Raw genomic sequence first — 19748 nt, forward strand, 5'->3', positions numbered from 1 at the left:
ATGAGAGGGGACCTCATAGAAACATTTAAAATTCTGACGGGGTTAGACAGGTTAGATGCAGGAAGAATGTTCCCAATGTTGGGGAAGTCCAGAACCGGAGGTCACAGTCTAAGGATAAGGGGTAAGCCATTTAGGACCGAGATGCGGAGGAACTTCTTCACCCAGAGAGTGGTGAACCTGTGGAATTCTCTACCACAGAAAGTTGTTGAGGCCAATTCACTAAATATATTCAAAAAGGAGTTAGATGAAGTCCTTACTACTCGGGGGATCAACGGCTATGGCGAGAAAGCAGGAATGGGGTACTGAAGTTGAATGTTCAGCCATGAACTCATTGAATGGCGGTGCAGGCTAGAAGGGCTGAATGGCCTACTCCTGCACCTATTTTCTATGTTTCTATGTTTCTATACACATATTTAAAGCAAGCATTTAGAGGAGGATCTTTACGGGCGCCGTCAAGATAAATGGGATAGACACTAGTAATACAAACATGATTCTGCCTGATTTCATGTAAAATTGTATCATTGTATGGTACAAGTGTCCAAATATATGTTCCTGCTGTATGCTGTAGGGAGCATGGTTCAAACACAGGTGTATGCAAAGGACACACCATACCGAAAGGCCATATTTGACAATCTTGAGCTTGGTGAGTTCTATTGCTAGCACCAATCCATCCACCCTTGTACTCGGGTACCTACAGATTTTGGCCATACAAGTGGGGAAGCACTATAAACTGGCACCAAATTTTGGTTTTTGTGATATTGACTATTCTCATAGTAAAGTTACACCCCTGGTCATCACAATGTGTATGTTGCATATCAGGTTTTACCCCTAGATTTCTATTGCCGAAGTGGAATATTTTGCTCCAACTATTTGCATGCCCTGACATGGCAATACATTCTAACTCGGCCCTTAATAGTTGGCAGGTTACTTCTTCAAACATGCATTGTGTGTGATGACCTAATTCTTGTTGTCGCCCAGTGACACTCCCTATCTCTTGAGTAATTTTATCTGTGTTCCCACTGCATTACGTCCGACAGCCAACTAGAAAACATCTGTCCTGTGAGACCTCTGTCCCATGCATTTCGCAATCGAATTGCATCTCCAGTGAGTCTCCCTACCTTTTGTATTTTGTTTTGTAAGGTCTCGATATCCGTAGAGTTTAATGCTTCTATTCCTGTTCCTACGCCTCCTAATATTGTGGCTAGTACATCATGCCTTTGTCTCACTGACGTTTTCAGGTTTGCTTTAATTGTTGTTATATTACAAGTGTCAGACGGCTTGTCCACATACCGGACTTGTAGTGTGAGATTTAATATGGATGGGGATGTAAGCACAGGTGTACATGTAGAGTGTAGCTGTTGCAAATGACCCATGGGGCTCTTAGAATGCTTAACTACAAGCATTGACCAAAAGTGGCCCATAATCCCCTACCAGTGATTACGGAGGCATTTGTACATCCATACCATAGAGACGCATTTAACTTAATTTCATTTGACATAGTGTCATTGCTTGACGTAATGTTGCGGGCCCAACTCCTTAACCATGTGACATTGTGCAATAATGACACATTGGAGTGCACATTGCATATCATTGGCATATCTTTTTGCCACTTGATTGATAACGTGATGTTGGCCCCCGTGCTTACTGTTAATAGCATCTGTCATGGGCCTCCCCAGTACACCCGCATACGTCACAAGTGACGCTCCAGTGTCCTATAGTGCAGGCTTGCCCGGAAGGACAGGTAAAATTGTCTTGCATACGATCAGTGTTAGCTAACCGCCACCCTATACGGCCATCCCATGCTGTGTTTGAAGATGGAAGTAGCACAGTCACAGATAACAAGACACAGAGACTTGCCAGCACGAGTTGGTAAGTCGCCATTTTGGGCAGAATTCCTGTGGGAGGAAGCATAAGTATATTAATTCAGCCCCGTTTAGTCAATTTACCCTTGTCAACACAAAGAGGAATATCTTGACCAGTCAGGAGCACCCAATAAGTGTTTGCTTCTCCTTTCGCTAAGATTTCCCCTGCTTGTAAGGGTTTCTGGGGGTACTGCACCCATACTTTTCCTCCTTCACAAACTGTGTCCTGAGTCTGATTTTCTTTTTCAATAGTAGGGACACTAACTTTGCCTAACATGTGGCTTATGGGAGATCCCCCCGCAATGGTCGGTGATTCAGATTGTGCACTGCTTGTGGTAAGACCTTTAACCACCCTTGCAATGTGTTAGTGGGAGTTAATATTTAAATCTGTTGCTTAAGTGGTCCATTCATGCGTTCTATTAACCCTGCAGCTTGCGGATAGTAAGGTATGTGGAACATCCCGTTGTCTACCGCCCACTGTTGCACTGTTTGACCTGTGAAGTACGACCCATTATCGGACTGTACTTATGCTGGCTCACCGTAGTATGTGATTAAATTCTCCAGTCCTTTAATCATACTTTGTTGATTCGCTTTAGTCACTGGATAAGCTATCAAAAGTCCAGAATAGGTATCAACAGCAGTGAGCAAATATTGGAACCGTTGTTGCAATGGTAAAGGTCCTTCATAATCAACTTGCCATATTTGTGCTGGTTGCGTCCCTCTCTTAATATGGACACCGGGTTGTCGTTGTAGGGGAAAATGCTTCACCTTTTGACAAATTTCACAGGTGTTTATGATCTGTTTAACACCATCCGTAGTCAAATGTAACCCCCTATTTCATGCCCATTGTATCGTACCCTGAATGCCAGATTTATGGTGGGCCCACTTGCCTATGCCATATTCTTCCTCTTCCGCCTCTTTGACAGCCCGTACCCGGGCTATATTATCAACGGTATTATGTTCAGTGGTCTTTGAAATGTTTTTCATGTGAGCGTCCACATGATATACAGTTATTTTCATCTTCTGGGCTTTGGACCATATTTGTTCCCATAGGTGCTTTCCCCACAAGTCTTTCCCAGTTATTTGCCAGTTATGTTCATGCCAGTTTCGCATCCAGCTCGCCATGTCATTGGTTACTGCTCATGAGTCAGTATATATGTGTACTTGTTGCTGTTCCTCTTCTAACGCAAGGACTACAGCTGCTAGTTCTGCGAGCTGGCTGGAGCCTCCCATGCCCTCATCATGCACAATTGTCTGGGTTTTTGGATTGAAGGCAGCGGCTCGCCATCACTGAAGGCCGTTTCACCAGACCGCTGAGCCATCTGTGAACCAGGCATGGCTACGTTCTTCAGGTGTTAACTGTTCAAAAGACACGCCCCAGGAGATCGGTGACTCTTTGGTTAAACTGACAGACGACTGCATTAGTTCATTCTCAGCTGTTTGTGGCTATTCAGCCACATGCTCATGTAGTCGGGTGATTCCTTCTTTTCCTTTACTTGCTCTGTCTGCGATATACCATTTCCAGCACACTATGGAGCTTTGCTGCGCTCGCCCGACCTTGTGTGTCTCATTTTCTGAGAGAACCCAGGATAATATGGGTAGGTCTGGTCCTAAACTGACTTTGTCGTCCCCTGTCTGTCCTTCTGTTTCTGTTAGGACCCAATAACATGCTAATAATTGTTTCTCAAATGGAGTGTAACGAGTAGCAGCATCTGTAAATTTTCTAGACCAGAACCCTAACTGTATACGAGTGCCATGTAGAACCTGCCACAAACTCCATACTGCAGTACCATTGGTAACGGATACCTGTAGCTCAAAAGCTGCCCAGGCACTCACGGGGCTAGGGGTAAAGCTTGAGCTACGGCTTCTTTGGCTGCATCAAAAGCCACCTGTTGTTCCTTTCGCCACTCGAAGTGGGCCTTTTTTCGTGTTACGGCATACAGCGGTTTTAATAACATCGTGAGGTGAGGTATGTGTCTCCTCCAGTAACCCAATAATCCCACAAACCGTTGTGTCTCAGTTTTATTCATGGTGGTGACCATTTCTTGAATGTTATTCTTCACAGGCTCGCGTATGATGCGCTCACCCCAAGACCATTGGATCCCCAGAAACTGGACAGTCTGGCTAGGGCCCTGCACCTTCTTCGGATTTATCTCCCAGCCCCTGCCGCGCATGTGTTGTTCTAAAGTAGCTGGGGCTTCTGACACCACTGCCTCGGTGGGACCCCTTATCATCGATGTAGTGTGCCAGTGAGACATTAGGAGCCAACGTGCACATGTCCAGGTCCCGGGCCCCCAATCTGTGGCATAGGGTAGGGCTATGTAGGTAACCTTGAGGTAGCCATTTAAACGTGTATTGCCTCCCTTCCCAAGTGAATGCAAACTGGTCCTGGGATTCTTCCGCTATTGGAATGGGGAAAAAGGCATTGGCCAGGTCGATTACCGCATACCACTCTGCACCTTCTTCAGACAGCCGCTCTGTTATAGTTACTACACCTGGGACAGCGGTTGCCAGGGGAGGGGCAAATTTGTTCAGTTGTCGGTAGTCCACAGTCATCCTCCAACTTTTGTCGGGTTTCTGCACAGGCCAAACAGGGCTATTGTAGGGGGACACCGCATGTCTAATGATACCCGCCTCCAAGAGCCCTTGTATGGTTTCCCCTATTTCTTTGTGTCCCCCAGGTATTCGGTACTGTTTCATAGGGCCCAAGTTTCCACATGATTTGCGCCTGATTTTTAGGAGCAACTGGTGGAGAATGGACTATCTTAGAAATTGCAATTCTCCACATTTTTTTTTCTGCAGTTCTAGTCAGGTAGAACAGTTCTACTTTGGAACAGAATTTTTTCTTCAAAAGGGGGTGTGTCCGGCCACTGACGCCTGATTTGAAAGTTTCCACAGTGAAAACGTACTCCAAACTAACTTAGAATGGAGCAAGTGAAGATTTTTGTAGAACTGAAAAAACCTGTTCTACACATTAAAAAATCAGGCGCAGGTTACAAATTAGGCGTCCAGAACGAGGTGGGGGGGAGGAGGGAGGGGGAAGGGAAGTCATTAAATTCTGCAATAAATCCTTATTTATACTTATACAAATATTATACAAATAAATCCAACCTGAATAAAAATTTATAAGCAAAGAAAAGATTAAATAAACCATCTTCCTACCTGTGTGAAAGTGCTTTAGCCAGGAAGAATGCTGCAGCAAGCCTCACAAAACGAGGCAGCCGTTCCCGAATGTGGGAGGGAGGGAGGGAACCGACCGCCGACCGAACGCGGGTCGGGGGAGGAAGCCGTTCCACACGGCCGGCGGGAGGGAGGGAGGGAAGGAGACAGAAGGCTGCAGGAAGCCTCAGAAATTGAGGAGCCATTTCCTGACGGCAAAAGGGGGAAGTCGTCGGGAAACGGCTACCTCAACTTTCTGAGGCTTCCTGCAGCCTTCTCAGTGCTGATGTACTGATGGCAATGTGCTTTTATTAAAAAATGTTCAAAAACTAAACAGCTACAAAGAACTACAAAAATGGCCGAGTGCCAATGTTTCCTTCACACTGCGCGTGTGCGAACGCTCCAACGCGCACGCGCAGCGTTGCCGGCAGGAAAAAAACTAATTTAAATAGTACCCGCCTCCTCCCACTTACAAAATCGGCGTGAGTGTAGGCTCCGCCCCCCTGGGCGCCGTGCCAAACAGACAAGGAGCTGCAGGACTCTCCAGAATCGGGAGTTTTTTTTCAGGGGCCGTTTTAGGCGGGAAAAACGGGCGCCCAGCTTGGAGGGGTGCCCGTTTTTTATCGTGTGGAAACTTGGGCCCCATAGTCACTATACGTGATGGCCATGGTATTACCACTCATTCCCACTTTGCTTCCCCTACAATCACAGTGATCGCCCGTATCCCGAATGAGAATCGCCCAAACGAGGTTTTGTGTGTGGTTCCCTTTAAAAGGTACATCCCAATAATATGTTCCTTTGCTGCCAATATTAAGACCATTACCCAGTGCGGAGGCCCATTTCCAAACGCCATTCTGATATTTGTTCGGACAGCGGGTGTTTCTGCCCCTCTGAACCCATTAATCATCATACGGGTCCCTGTGTGTTTCCTAGGATTTCCATGGATAATAGTAACTTCTGCCCTTGTGTCTAGTAAAACCACATCTCTTTGTATGGTCATGCACCCCTCTAGTGGTTACCGGCTGTTCCCCATCTTGCTGTTTCGTCTTATTTGTCATAAGGGGTCCAGCTTCCGTGCTCGGAGCATATGGTGGAGGGTCTTTAGTTTCCTCCCGTTCCCCCCCCCTCTCCATCTGTCCACTCATATTCTGAGTCAGAGGAGTACCAGATGTCTCCGTCCCAACGAGCCGGATCCCAAGTGGGTCCAGCTACCAAGTACGTACCTTTGATTGATCTATCTGTAATTTCCGTCGTCTGGCTTTCTTTTTACTTTGTACTGTCGCCAGATGGCATATTAAAGTTTCTCATTGTTCATTGACTTTATCCGCCCATTCTTGTGCAGTCCGGACCACTTCAGTCAGAGTCGAGTTTTGACTTTCCAAAACCTTAACAGCTGTTTTTAACTGTAGGTTTTCTGCCTCACTTTCCTTAAGTTGTTTACACATTGCCCTTAATGCTGTCAACAAAATCCATCCCATTTGTGGGGAATTACTTTTCTCCTGTGGGAAGCCCACTTCCTCCAGGAGAGACAGTACCACCTGGGGTATGTTTGTTCTGTTCCACTAACTGTGTATCCCAATGTTGCGGGGGTCCAAACCGGGCTGGCACATTGGTAAGAGAGTCAAAACCCTCATCTCTCGTGCTCCACCCTGGTATTCTATACTTTGCTCCCATAGGAGGAGACTGCTTCTTTTCTTTTCTCTTAACCATTTTACCAGATCCTGCCGACTACGCCAAAATGTTTTGGATTGATAATAATAGATCCAGGTTCGGGATCTGGATGAATGTTAAATAATTAACCCTATGTGATTAACCTTATACAATACAGACATTAACGGTGCTCATTATTAGTGAACATACATATCAGTACATATCAATTTTTCAATAATCCATAACATAAGAATACTTTTCAATACCCCATATGCACAAGGGTTCACCAGGGCTGCCATGACCTTATTCGTAAATCAAGAGTACATCAAAAGTATATATCAAATTGCATTATAATTGCAGGACATTACATGCATAACTAAGATATTTTTAAGATGTCTTTAATAATGTTTGACACATTGCACAGTTCCCATTACTCATGAGACTCAAGGGTGGGTTCGGCCACACCATGGGTCATGAACGAATGGCTATCAGGCCTCACTAAGGCAACCGCAAGCTCCTCGTATTCTGATTAAAATCTTCACCTGAGCAGAACCGCCACCCGTCCTCCTCTGCTCAGCGCAATTGATAGATATCTTCTTCTGTTAATGATAAGATAACATTGCATGGCATAAGCTAATGGACTTGGTAATAAACATTTAAGATTGACAGATTTAAATGTTCGATTATAAATTTGCATTGCATATGAACAATACTTCATAATATAAAATTCAACTTAGTGTTAGGATGCATAAATTAATTCATAATTTAATTAATTAATACCAGAACAAAATGACATTCAAGATTTCAATTAAAATTTGCATGCATCATTTAAATATTACATATGTAAAATTTAAAATATAAAATGCAACTTACTCTGCATGCTGACAACAAGCTGTTCCACCTTTTCCTGCATTTGTCAGGTGTACATACTTCATTCGAGGCCGTGGTTACGACATCGGCAATCTCGGCCCATATTTTACGATATGCACGGGGTGGAGGTTTCCCATGTCCACCCCATGTCAAGTCATCCCACCTGCCACTTACTATGTTAACTAGTGCCTCATTGGCCTGCTCGCTAAAAGGTTTAGCCCTTTTCCTTTCACTATCTCTCTCCATATTTCAATATATTTCAATATATATTTCAATATATTATATAATATATTGTATTGTATTATTTTTCAATATTGAGCAAAAAAATTAATTATAAGTCGATAAGAATGATTATTTTTCAATCCGAATTCAAACACAAACAGCTCCTCCTCCCTTCCTTCCTCTCTCTCTCTCTCTCTCTCTCTCTGACCCTCCCTGTGCTTCTGAGTATGTGTGATGACCCCTGACCTCTCAAAACGCAACAAAGAAACTCAACCACAAAAAAAATCCCACACATGCGCAGAATAGCGTTGCTAGGGAAGCTTTTCTTTTACTTCCATTTTCGGTGGCCGATCATGAGATCTCCGAAAAATCACATCGCTCATTTGACATCGCTGGGGTAAGGCCGAATGGAAAATCGCAAAACAAAATGTGCCTTGTGCCGACGGTTAGCAAGGCCGAGATGTCCCACATCGCTGGAACATGGCCCATTTTTTGGGGCCTTAGCCACCTAGTGGAAAGTCTAGCCCACAGTTCCCAAACATGTTACTGCCCTTGTTCTGTACTGAATATGTAAGCTTCCATGAGTCTGTACTAAGGTTAATACAATGGATGGTTCATTAACCATGAGGCATTGCTGCTTCCTTCTTCTTAACCCAGTATGAGCAAGTGTATAAGTGTGCTTTACATACATAAGCGAGTTTTACATATAATCGGTCAATCACAATCCCTACCAGAATACAGAGGAACTCCTGATTCCTCAGTACCTCTTAATACTGATAAGCCCTTTTAATCTGGACTATTTTACGTGTCAGATCAATTCACTACTTTCAGTATCCACTTTCATGACCATCGGTCTGTCTCCACTCGAGTGACTGTATTTTAACCCCTTACGATCCCCACTAATGGCCCTTGGCTATATGCCCAAGATAGGCCATTTCCCAATGACTTCTTCATGGGTGAGCCACCAGGGTTATCCTTCTGCTTGGGTAGCGCTACTTCCCGAACTGCAGGACCCACCTGTTGGCTTTCCCATCAAGGTTATACTAAATTTGTCCTTTCTGTCGGACTGTCTATATTCTCTTTATTCAATGTTTTAACTATTGTTCGGGCTATGGCCTGCCTCTTACATAAGTTACACTTTTTACAGGCTAACAAGTAAGATGACCAAGATGATCCCTTGCACTACAACCAATATATGTGACACTACCTATATATCTTGCACATTGAGTCCAGCGTTCCAAAGTCTTTTATGCCACGGCTGGATACCCAACATTTTTTCAGTGTCTCTTTGCAGTTTTCTCATGTCTTCCATCAGGACTATTTATTTCAGTCGTTGCTTCCGAATATCTTGTTCCAGTTGAGTTTGTTCCTCATTCATTTTGGGTGTCGGTTTTCCTTGTGACCTGATGGCCTTCTCATACCCTTAGTGTCTATCATTGTCCCCTTTCAGTTGAGAGTTTATAACATAGCCATTTATGTGTGTCTCATCATGCGGGGTAAAGCAGAAGTCAGTATTCGTGATGGCGCATGAGGTATCTCCGTCCTTATTTGTGACCGTCATCTCAGTCGCCGTGGTGCTCACACACCATTCCCCATTTCCTCATGGAACAGCGGTAGTTTCGTAGTCCCATGCTAGGAGGGTGATACTCAAGGTGCACTCATCCGCTTGGTCATATCCACAGTGATCTTTGATCATTCGTAGTGGATCTCGACATAAAACAACTTGGTTATTTTTATAACCATCATCTATGCTGAGACTCTTAGTACTGTTGCTCTCTTCAATTACATATCTGGATTGTCATGGTACCGCACGCGAGTTTGATTTCTTATATCCTCTATATTATTTGTTTGGAATAGGGGATCTTCCTTTGTCACATCATACTGTGGTATAGATTTAGTGCCGCTGCAAAACCATCGCCGAAATTTCCGCCCGAGCGCAAAATGTTGTGTGAATCATTTAGCACCAAATAAAATTAGCTTTTGGGCTTCGCTCAGGCGGAAAACTGATTGCAAACCTGTCAAATCTTGTCTTATATTCTCATGCTGCGTTTTGTGATCCCTCACCAGATGTTTGGCTGAAATGTATCCTCCTGGATTTAATTTTACAGGGGATTAAATTTGGTTCAGGGTTATCTATGATGGTGAAAAATAAATGTTTCTGTTTCCCTGGCTAATGTGGTATAACTGGATGTCAATTTTAGAGTTTTGTTTTCATGCTTCAGGCATCGGGAATCGCACGGCCATAGTTGGAATAGCAGACTATGACCTAGTGTGGCGTTTCCCTGAAGTGTTGAATAGAACTCCACTATGAAGTAACTGTAGAAAGTTATGCAGTTGAAATGCGATCATTATTGATGCACCATTGTGGTTTTATCTTAATGTCACAATGAATGCAGATGAATTTTGCAGGTTGTACAGCCCAAACTTTATTTTTAAAGGATTTATTTTATTCTGCAGCAAAATCTAACTATACCTGACTGTGCAACAGATGGTCTTTTAATCTGATTCACCCCTTTTGTGAAAAGTTCAGTTTAATTATCTAGGGTTTATAAACAGCTTATTGCTATACTGTAGTATATCATTACTTAAATTTAGATTGGTGGGCTTGCCTCTATTTTTCTTGTAAGTAAGACATACAAGATTCAGTTACAGGAAGAAAGATTATTTTCTAACTTTTAATATGTTGATCATAATGACATGATTACTTTTAAACTTTGAAAATGTAACTCAAAAACTTACTCCTAACAAATATGTAGAAATTTACCCTAATGTCCCTTTTCTCCTATATGTTAAGCAAATTAAAACACATTCCAATATTTTAGTTTCAAGAATAGTTTCTTTAATTCAATAATAACTTTCTAGAGGGGACTGGGTAAATACTTGACAAAGGAATAATTTGCAGGGTTATGAGGACTGAGCAGGGGAGTGGGACTAATATGATTCTATTAGTTACAAAAATATTGGAGATGGGTAAAAAGGCTGTTGACTGACGGGGTAGAATCTTCCAATTTGTAATAGCGTCTTTTTGATTTCCAATTGGCATGGGAAAGTGGTCACTGTGAGGATGGATGTGTTGGGCAGCCCGTGTCGGCGGGGCAGTTGAAGACAGGAGGCCATGTGATGAAACCTCCAGGAATACATTCAACCAGAGTTAGCAACCCTATGGGATCCCCAAACTGAATATGATCATACGACACATCAAAGAGATATGCAGTATTTCAAACCAGACATGCTGACAGGTTTGTTCATAGAACACACTGACACCGTGGACTGGAAACAATCCAAAAAAATCCATATGAAGACATGATGAGGCAAAAGAATGCTTTCTCGCCTTTGTTGTGTAAATCCTTTGATAATCCATGCAGTTAGCTCTGTGCTGTGGAATTATATCTACTGGAATAAGATATTCCAGATTCCAGCATCCACAGTATTTTGCTTTTGTGTTATATCTACTGGAAACTGAATTAAGATTTTCCAAACTTTTAGAGCCTCATAATTCAGCAGGAATTGGATTGAGATAAAACAAATTCTATTCACTCAGGTCCTTTATAAAACCCTGATAGGATCCTTAGGGAATATAGATCATCATCTTTTCAACTTGAGTTATGTTTGAATTCAGGTTCTAGAGGTCAAAGGACAATATTGTAGAGTGTATCTTTTATTTTCCAGATTCCCATAGGGAGACTTGTATTATATCTAGGCCAGATTTGAAACCAGCTTTTATAATGCAAGGAAATTGTTTTAACACATTAAACACCCACAATTGGTTAACTTATTGTGTTCTTGCTGCAATCAACAGTCGAGATCAAATGAAGGCAGCCCTTATATTTCTGGGATAAAAACAGAAAATGCTGGAAATACTCAGCAGGTCAGACAGCATCTGTGGAGAGAGAAACAGTTAATGTTTCAGGTTGATGACCTTTTGTCAGAACTGGGGTTTTACCTGAAGTATTGGATAGAATGATTGTGTACTGTAGGGAAGGCCAGAAAAGCCAGTCGAACAGTGACATTCCATGATTCACATGTATCAGAAGGAGACACAGATCAGATACGAAGGGGAAGCGAGGTAGGCTAATTCAATGGGAGAGATAGGAGGATTACCAAAGATCTGCAATTGAGGTACAGACAGGTAAATGAAGCAAGAATGAAAGATACAAAAGAAATGAGAACAATCATGGGGGACATCAAGCAGCAAAGAGTAAGACAATGAGACTGGAAGTAGACATACCTGGAATAAATAAGCTCAAATTGGAGTGAGCAAAAGGAAAGATAAAACATGGATAGTAAGGCAGTGCACGAGAAAAACAAAGATGGAGACATCAGAATAAGATAAAAGAATCAACAGGACTAATAAAGAGAATATCCGAGGAGAGTGCAAGAAATGGTATTATGAGAAGACAATAAAAACAAACTGCAGTAAAGAATAAGGCGGTTATAATTTATGTGGGTAAAACAAATGAAGGGCAGAGACACAATGAGTTGCTAGATCTTGTGTTTGCTTTACTAGGCCAGAGCGAACTGAGCATTCTCATACCAAACCATGTGACAAACCATGTGATAATACATTACAGTCATAAAGTAAAGGAAGTCAACAGGAAGATGCAAAGGTCTGGTAAGAAATATGTAACGTGAAAGTACACCGGACATAAATATTATAGTGTAACTTTAAATGAAACAAATCTGTACATTCATGAGGCAAAGCACATAATGAAAATTTTTATTAATGGCGTTGAAATTAGTATGTGTCGCACCCTTTTTCGGACATACAATGGGCACAGTGATTACAAATTTAGCAGTGGGACAGCCGTGTCCAATTTGCGCATGCGTTTGGGCCACTGCTAAATTTGTACACCCCAATTTTTGGTGTCCTTAAAACAGTTTTTCGGCATCTTGTGTATATTTATGAAGGCCCCAATGCCTCTCGAAGGACTCCTCTGGGACACTGGTTTTGCTAAGCGGAACAAGTGCTGGGCCTGCTTCTCTTAGGATTCTTCAGTAGCTAAGCAGGTAAGTTTAAATTTAAACAAATATTTAGAAGCATTTAGAGAGATGGTTGATAGTGGAAAAAAATGAGGATTATCTGTGCATTCAGAATGAAAAGGAGAGCAGGACTCAATAGTGCTTGATGTGGTCCAGCCAAATCTGGCAAATGAATGGCTAAAGTAGTTGTCTGCCATTAACCTTCAAATCTGGATCCAACATTTGCTTGATGAGGGCACGTTTTACAATTGGTACTGTGCTTTCTACTGCACCATTTGAAGTAGGGTGGTACAGTCAAACTTTGGTATGTTTCACACCGTTTCTGTTCATGAACTCTGCAAATTCTTCTGAACAAAATTACGGTCCATTGTCAGACACAATTTCTACTGAGAGGCCATATGAAGAAAACAATCTTCGCAAATTGTCTATTGTTTTACTTGGTGAAATTTTCCACGTCGGAAACACCTCTAACCACTTCAAATGGCTTTCAATCACAATGAACAATTGTTGTCCTTCACACGCAACAAAATCTATATGTAACCTTTGCCACACCCTGGGAGAGCATTTCATTGGCTGTAATGGTACTGATGGTGGTTTCTTGCTTACCGATTGACATGTTGTGCACTGACGAACGATGTACTCTACGGGCTGGATTTTAGGCTTTCCTGTTTTTGGGGCAAAAATGGAGGCAGGGTGGGAAAGTTACCAACCGGGAATAGTTTGCGCTTTAGTATGTAAGTTTGGGCATCTGGGTCCTGCGTCAGGGGGTGCAGTACTAAGAGAGGCATTGTACACCTTGTATGGTACAAGGATGGGAAACTCCTGAGCTAAAGAGCCAGGCCGTGTACGCTTGGGAAGGGGGGGGAGGGGGAGGAGGTGGAAAGATAACCGAAAAATAACAGCAAAACCTTCCTAAAACATGTCACCGCAACACAAATCGCACAAAAATTAAAAACATAGAAACACAAATATCTACAGCGCAGAAGGAGGCCCTTTCGGCCCATCATGTCCACGCCGGCTGACACACGGCCCTCGGTCAGCAGCCCTGAAGGTTACACATATAAACCTATGAACAATAAACAATGGCAGACAGGTAAAGAGCAGCCAGCCCAACCAGTCCGACCCACACAACTGCAACATTCTACACTGCACCCCTAGCGGAGCCATGTGATCTCCTGGGAGAGGCAAAAAAACAGATAAAACCCAGGCCAATTGGGGAAAAAACAATCTTGGAAAATACAATTTAAGCATAACCTCCCTGTTCTTGTATTCTATGCCTTGGCCAATAAAGACAAACATTCCGTATGCCTTCTTAACCACGTTATCCACCTGGCCTACTACTTTCAGGGATCTGTGGACAAGCACTCCAAGATCCCTTTGTTCATCCACCCTATTAAGTGGCCTACCTTATTAGCCCTCCCCAAGTGCATTATCTCACATGTCTCCGAATTAAATTCCATTTGCCACTGTCCTGCCCACCTGACCAGTGGATTGATATCCTCCTGCAGTCCATGACTTTCCTCTTCATTATCAACCACACAGCCAATTTTAGTATCATCTGCAAACTTCTCAATCATACTCCCTATATTCAAATCTAGATCATTGATGTATACCGCAAAAAGCAAGGGACCCAGTACTGAGCCCTGCGGAACCCCACTGGAAACATCCTTCCAATCACAAAAACATCCATCAACCATTACCCTTTGCTTCCTACCTCGAAGCCAATTTTGGATCCAACTTACAACTTTGCCCTGGATCCCATGGGCTTTAATCTTCATGACCAGTCTATCATATGGGACCTTATCAAAAGCTTTGCTAAAGTCCATATATACTACATCATACACACTACCCTCATCGACCCTCCTGGTTACCTCCTCAAACAATTCAATCAGGTTAGTCAAACACGATCTTCCCTTAACAAATCTATGCTGACTGTCCCTGATTAATCCTTGCCTTTCTAAATGTAGATTTATCCTGTCTTTCAGGATTTTTTCCAATAATTTTCCCACCACTGAGGTTAGGCTGACAGTCCTGTAATTACTCAGCCTATCCCTTTCGACCACCTTAAACATTAGCAGTCCTCCAGTCCTCCGGCACCATGCCCAAATCCAAAGAGGACTGGAAAATGATGGTCAAGGCCTCTACTATTTCCTCTTTTACTTCGCTCAACAGCCTGGGGTGCATTTCATTCGGGCCTGGGGACTTATCTACTTTCAAAGCTGCTGAATCCCTTATTACCTCCTTTCTCACTATGTTTATTTCATCCAGAATTTCACACTCCTCCTCAATAGTAGTATCTGCTTTGCCCTTTTTCTTTGTGAAAACAGACGCAAAGTATTCATAAAGAACCATACCAACATCTTCTGCCTCCACACAAAGATTACCCTCATGGTCTCTAATAGGCCCTACCTTTTCTTTAGTTATCCTCTTGCTCTTAATATATTTATAGAACATCTTTGGGTTTTTCTTAATGTTACTTCCCAAAAACAAAAAACACTCCCACTTATTCTTACAGCACATTACCTTCCTCTGTGCCGTCATCATGGCTGGACCCCACTTAATTCCCAAGCAGTCATTGTAGCTGCACTTCCGGGTGGATGGATCGGGCAAGAGTCAAAACTCATACTGGTGTCACAACCAAGGGCATTGCACACCCAGCGCCACTCTTCCCGGCGGTCCTGCTCAGCGCTGCCGCAAAACCCAACCAGAGGATCATGATGGGGCGCAGGAGAGCTCTACGCCGCTCTGGGGCAAATCCCGGAACGCAAAGGACCAGAAAATCTAACCCTGTGTCGTTATCTAAACCTGGCCATCATAAGTAACTGCGTACAAAACTCTTGGTCAAGCACATTCCCATGAAGATCTCCTAATAATTTAGACCTGAACTTATTTGGGATTACCACTCTTGCACCCCACATCATACAATCTTTACCCACTGACAAATCATTCCTATGAACGAAGTATGGATGAATATCTTTCTCTGATACCTGGTTTGGCCGGCCATTTTCTATGTAATCATACACCCTTGACATAACTGGGTCACGTTTGATTTCTCTACCAATCTCTTCAGCTGTGACTGGCAGTTCATCAATATATGAAAAATAGAACAACTCTTCCCTATTGGGTGTAACTTGTGATAGGGATGGCAATCTAGACATTGCATCAGCATTACTGTGATCAGCTGATTGTCTATATTCAATATCATGTGTATATGCTGACAAAATCAAAGCCCATCTCTGCATTCGGGCTGCAGCTAAGGATTGCTGTCACAGGCTTATGTGGAACTTCTTGATCCCAAAAATCAATGCCAAAGCTTTCCTTTCAATCTGTGCAGAATTATGCTCACTGACACTGAGTGCGTGAAGCAAAACTAATTGGTCTCTCCTTCCCACTATGTAGTACATGAGAGATCACTGCCCCAACTCCATATGAAGAGGCATCACATGCTAGCTTGATCTCCTTAGATCCGTCATAGTGAACTAACATGGTACTCTCTACCAACTGGCTTTTACACTCCTTGAATGCTATGTCACATTCTTCTGACCACTTCCAATGGACCTGTTTTTTCAACAGCTCATTCAGTGGATGCAATACTGTAGCCAAATTTGGTAGGAACTTTCTATAATAGTTCAAAAGACCCAAAAATGATTGAAGTTCAGTGACATTCTTGGGAGTGGGTGCATTTCTGATTGCATCCAGCTTTCCTTTGGTTGGATGTAAACCTTCTTTGTCTATTCTGTGCCATAAGTACTCCACTGCGTTTTGAAATAACTCACACTTGGGAGAAGTCACTCATATTCTGTGTTTCTCTAGCTGTTTGAGCACTTCATTCAATACGTTATTATGGGTTTGCCTGTTTGATGCTGAAATGAGTATGTCATCTAAATAACATACTACCCCTCCAATGCCTTGCAGAAACTGGTTCATCACCACTTGGAATATGGCAGGTGCAGAAGACACTCCAAATTGTAGCCTATTAAATTGATATAGGCCTGGATGAGTATTTATAGTCAAGCATGACTTGGACTCCTCATCTAGCTCAAGTTGTAAGTAGGCATTTGTCAGATCTAACTTTGAGAAGATCTGGCCACCTGTCAATGTTGTGAACAAATCATCTACCTTTGGCAATGTATTGGGTAAATTACCCTCTAGAACGTGGTTTACGGTTACTTTATAATCACCACACAACCTTACCTTACCACCAGACATAGGTACAACAACAATGGGTTTAGCACAATTACTTAGATCTACCTTAGAGATAATGTTCTCACTTTCTAGTGTTTTGAGTTCTTGCTCAACTTTCTCCTTGAGTGCATATGGTACGGGATGTGGCTTGTAGTAAACTAGTCTTGAGTCCTTCTACATTCTGACACTCACCTTGAAGCCTTGGATCGGACTGCCTGTTTCATGGAACACCTTTGGATACTGTTTGGTCATCCTTTGATTTAAATTTTGTTTCCACAGGAAAAATCTCACTCCAATCCAGCTTCAGTGATCCCAAACAATTTCTACGACTCCTGCCACTATTAAGAGAGGCAAGCTCTGAAACTGATCCTTGTATTTCACCAGTATGGTGATATGCCCTACAACAGGGATTTGCTCTCCTGAATAGCCTCACAGCTCTATCTTTGATTTATCCAGTGGAAAACCATTCAACTTGTCAAGATATAGCGATTTCGGTACTGTACTCATGGATGCATTAATGTCGATTTCCATGGGTATCCTGGTTCCTGCAACATCTACTTGGAAGACAATACATCGTGAATCACTGTCAGATACCTTTGTGTTCTTGATGATGTGTATCTCTAGAACCTCCTCGTCCGGTTGCTTCTCTTCAATGTTTTGTAGTGTCTGGCAATTTCTACTTCGAGCATTGAACATCGGTTTACACTTCAGTTGGCGTGCCTTTGCAAGATGCCTAGTTTTCTTGCAGAAGAAACACTCTGTCTTTACATATGGACAGCTTTGAGCAATGTGTTGTCCCAGGCACCGATAGCACGATTTCAATGAACTGTTATCTTAGCCAGGTGGTGAGGCCTTTGGGCCCAACTGCCTTTTACTTTTAACCTGTAGGCGATTCACCTTGGTTGTCTGATGACTAGAATTGGCGCAAAATTCTAAAGGAGTATTGGTTGGCCATATCCATCAACATAACTGTCTGACAAGCTAAATCAAAAGTCAAGTTAGGGGTTGTCATCAATTTTCTTATTGTTTCATTTTTGATCCCACTAACAAAGCGGTGACGCAATGCTTGGTCCTGAAAGATTCCAAAATGACAGTGAATGGATAGCTTTTTTAAAGCTACAAATGTACACACTGATACCCTCATCATTCAATTGATCTCGTATTCCAAAATGATAACTTTCAGCAATTTCCAAGGGCTCAGGACTGTAGTGCTGTTCTAACTTGTTTAAAATCTCCATCAGTGGTATGTCCTTTGATTTGACAGAAACAAGCACATTTTTCAGAGTTTCATACACCTCGGGGCTTGCTTCAGTCAAGAAAATAGCCCGTTTTCTTTCTAAAACCACCCGATGGTTTTCATCATTGGGGACTTCAACGATATTATTTGCGGTGAAAAACATTTCTAGCTGCTCCACATACACTCCGAAAGTTTCTCGGTCATGATGGAACTCACCCAAGCACCTTATTGTTTCCATAGGGGCGGCCATCTGGACTCTGGCAATGTCAACAGTTCAGCCAAGTGTGCTTGAAATTTATCTTAGATTTTTAGCTGTTCTGCAAAACAAAGAACCTCTCAAAGTCTTTCTGTGGGCTGGCAGAATTACCCACCAACAAAAGTATCAGCTAGGGAATCCAGAAATTCTATTCTCATCACCAATATAATATATTCTTATGACATCACTAACATGGCACACAAACAAGATGGCTCGTAACACAGAAAACTGTCATCATGTGATGTTGCTTTATTATTTACATCAGTAGTCCACTAGGTGGAGCTCTATTACAATGCAAAATATTTAAGCAAACCGAGCCATATCCAAAAGGGATGAATTAACCACTGATATTTAATTAACTTTAGACATACAGTCATGTAGACTGATGGGTACTACACAATGACTTCTGCTCTCAACTTCATATGAACTAGCAATTGGCATTACTAGGTTCTGCTTAAGATGGGCAATGGCTCATTTGAATCTGAATTACAGAAATATAACACAGAAAGAAAGAAAGACTTGGATTTATATAGCGCCTTTCATGACCACCAGACGTCTCAAAGTGCTTTACAGCCAATGAAATACTTTTTGGATTGTAGTGACTGTTGTAAGGTAGGAAACACAACTGCCAATTTGCGTAGAAGCAAGCTCCCACAAACAGCAATGTGATAATGACCAGATAATCTGTTTTTTTGTTATGTTGATTATGTTGACAGAAACATACATGTTAGCACAGGAGGAGGCCATTTTGACTAGTCTTGCCTTTGCTCAGTTTAGAACTCTGCTGCGGTTGATTTAACACATTTTTTCCCAAATATAATTTTTATTCTTTCTTCCCAAATACTTTTTTATGGTCTGTAACTAATTATCCAATACCTTTTTGAATTCTACAGGAACTCTGGAGATGAAGAGGGTGCTCATCAACAATTTCACTTGAGGACAAAAGTTCAGATGAAAAAAACTTATGGATTCTAAGAGCTAGAGAATGAGGAATGGTAGCCGGTACTGGTTCCATTCAGTGAATAGAGTTTCAAGCGCTCCATTTTCTCTGTAAATCCACCAATTATTCCAGTAAACTAATATTCACATTTCAGTAGCCAGCAGTCTTGAATTTTGAATTGTTGTACGATAGTTAGAATGGATTAGTATCAAAATAGCTGCAATCTGGAACTGTTAGAAAGTAGCTTATGGAAAGGATAAAATAACAATCTTGGGCTAGAAATTGAGTAGCGTCCCATTTGGGGCTATAACTTTTGTGGGAGCGCAAAAGTATCATCGGGCGCTACCCAATTTTAGCAGATGAAAACTTCCAGTTTAACACTCCAGG

The 19748-nt window shown here is 42.3% G+C and overlaps 1 long non-coding RNA gene across 2 annotated transcripts in view; it reads left to right on the forward strand.

Moving 5' to 3' along the window:
- LOC139275753 (uncharacterized) overlaps nucleotides 1–19748 on the forward strand; it is a 165535-nt gene that overhangs the window by 60703 nt on the left and 85084 nt on the right. Inside the window, exon 4 of one of the 2 annotated variants that reach the window (XR_011595749.1) lies at nucleotides 19315–19426. The exons of the other annotated variant lie outside the window; for it this stretch is intronic. This is a non-coding gene — a long non-coding RNA (uncharacterized lncRNA). Of the gene's footprint in view, nucleotides 1–19314; nucleotides 19427–19748 lie in introns of those variants that run through there. 2 annotated transcript variants of the gene reach the window in all.

The sequence above is a fragment of the Pristiophorus japonicus genome, chromosome 11 (genome assembly GCF_044704955.1).
Source record: "Pristiophorus japonicus isolate sPriJap1 chromosome 11, sPriJap1.hap1, whole genome shotgun sequence".
Lineage (NCBI taxonomy): Eukaryota > Metazoa > Chordata > Chondrichthyes > Pristiophoridae > Pristiophorus > Pristiophorus japonicus.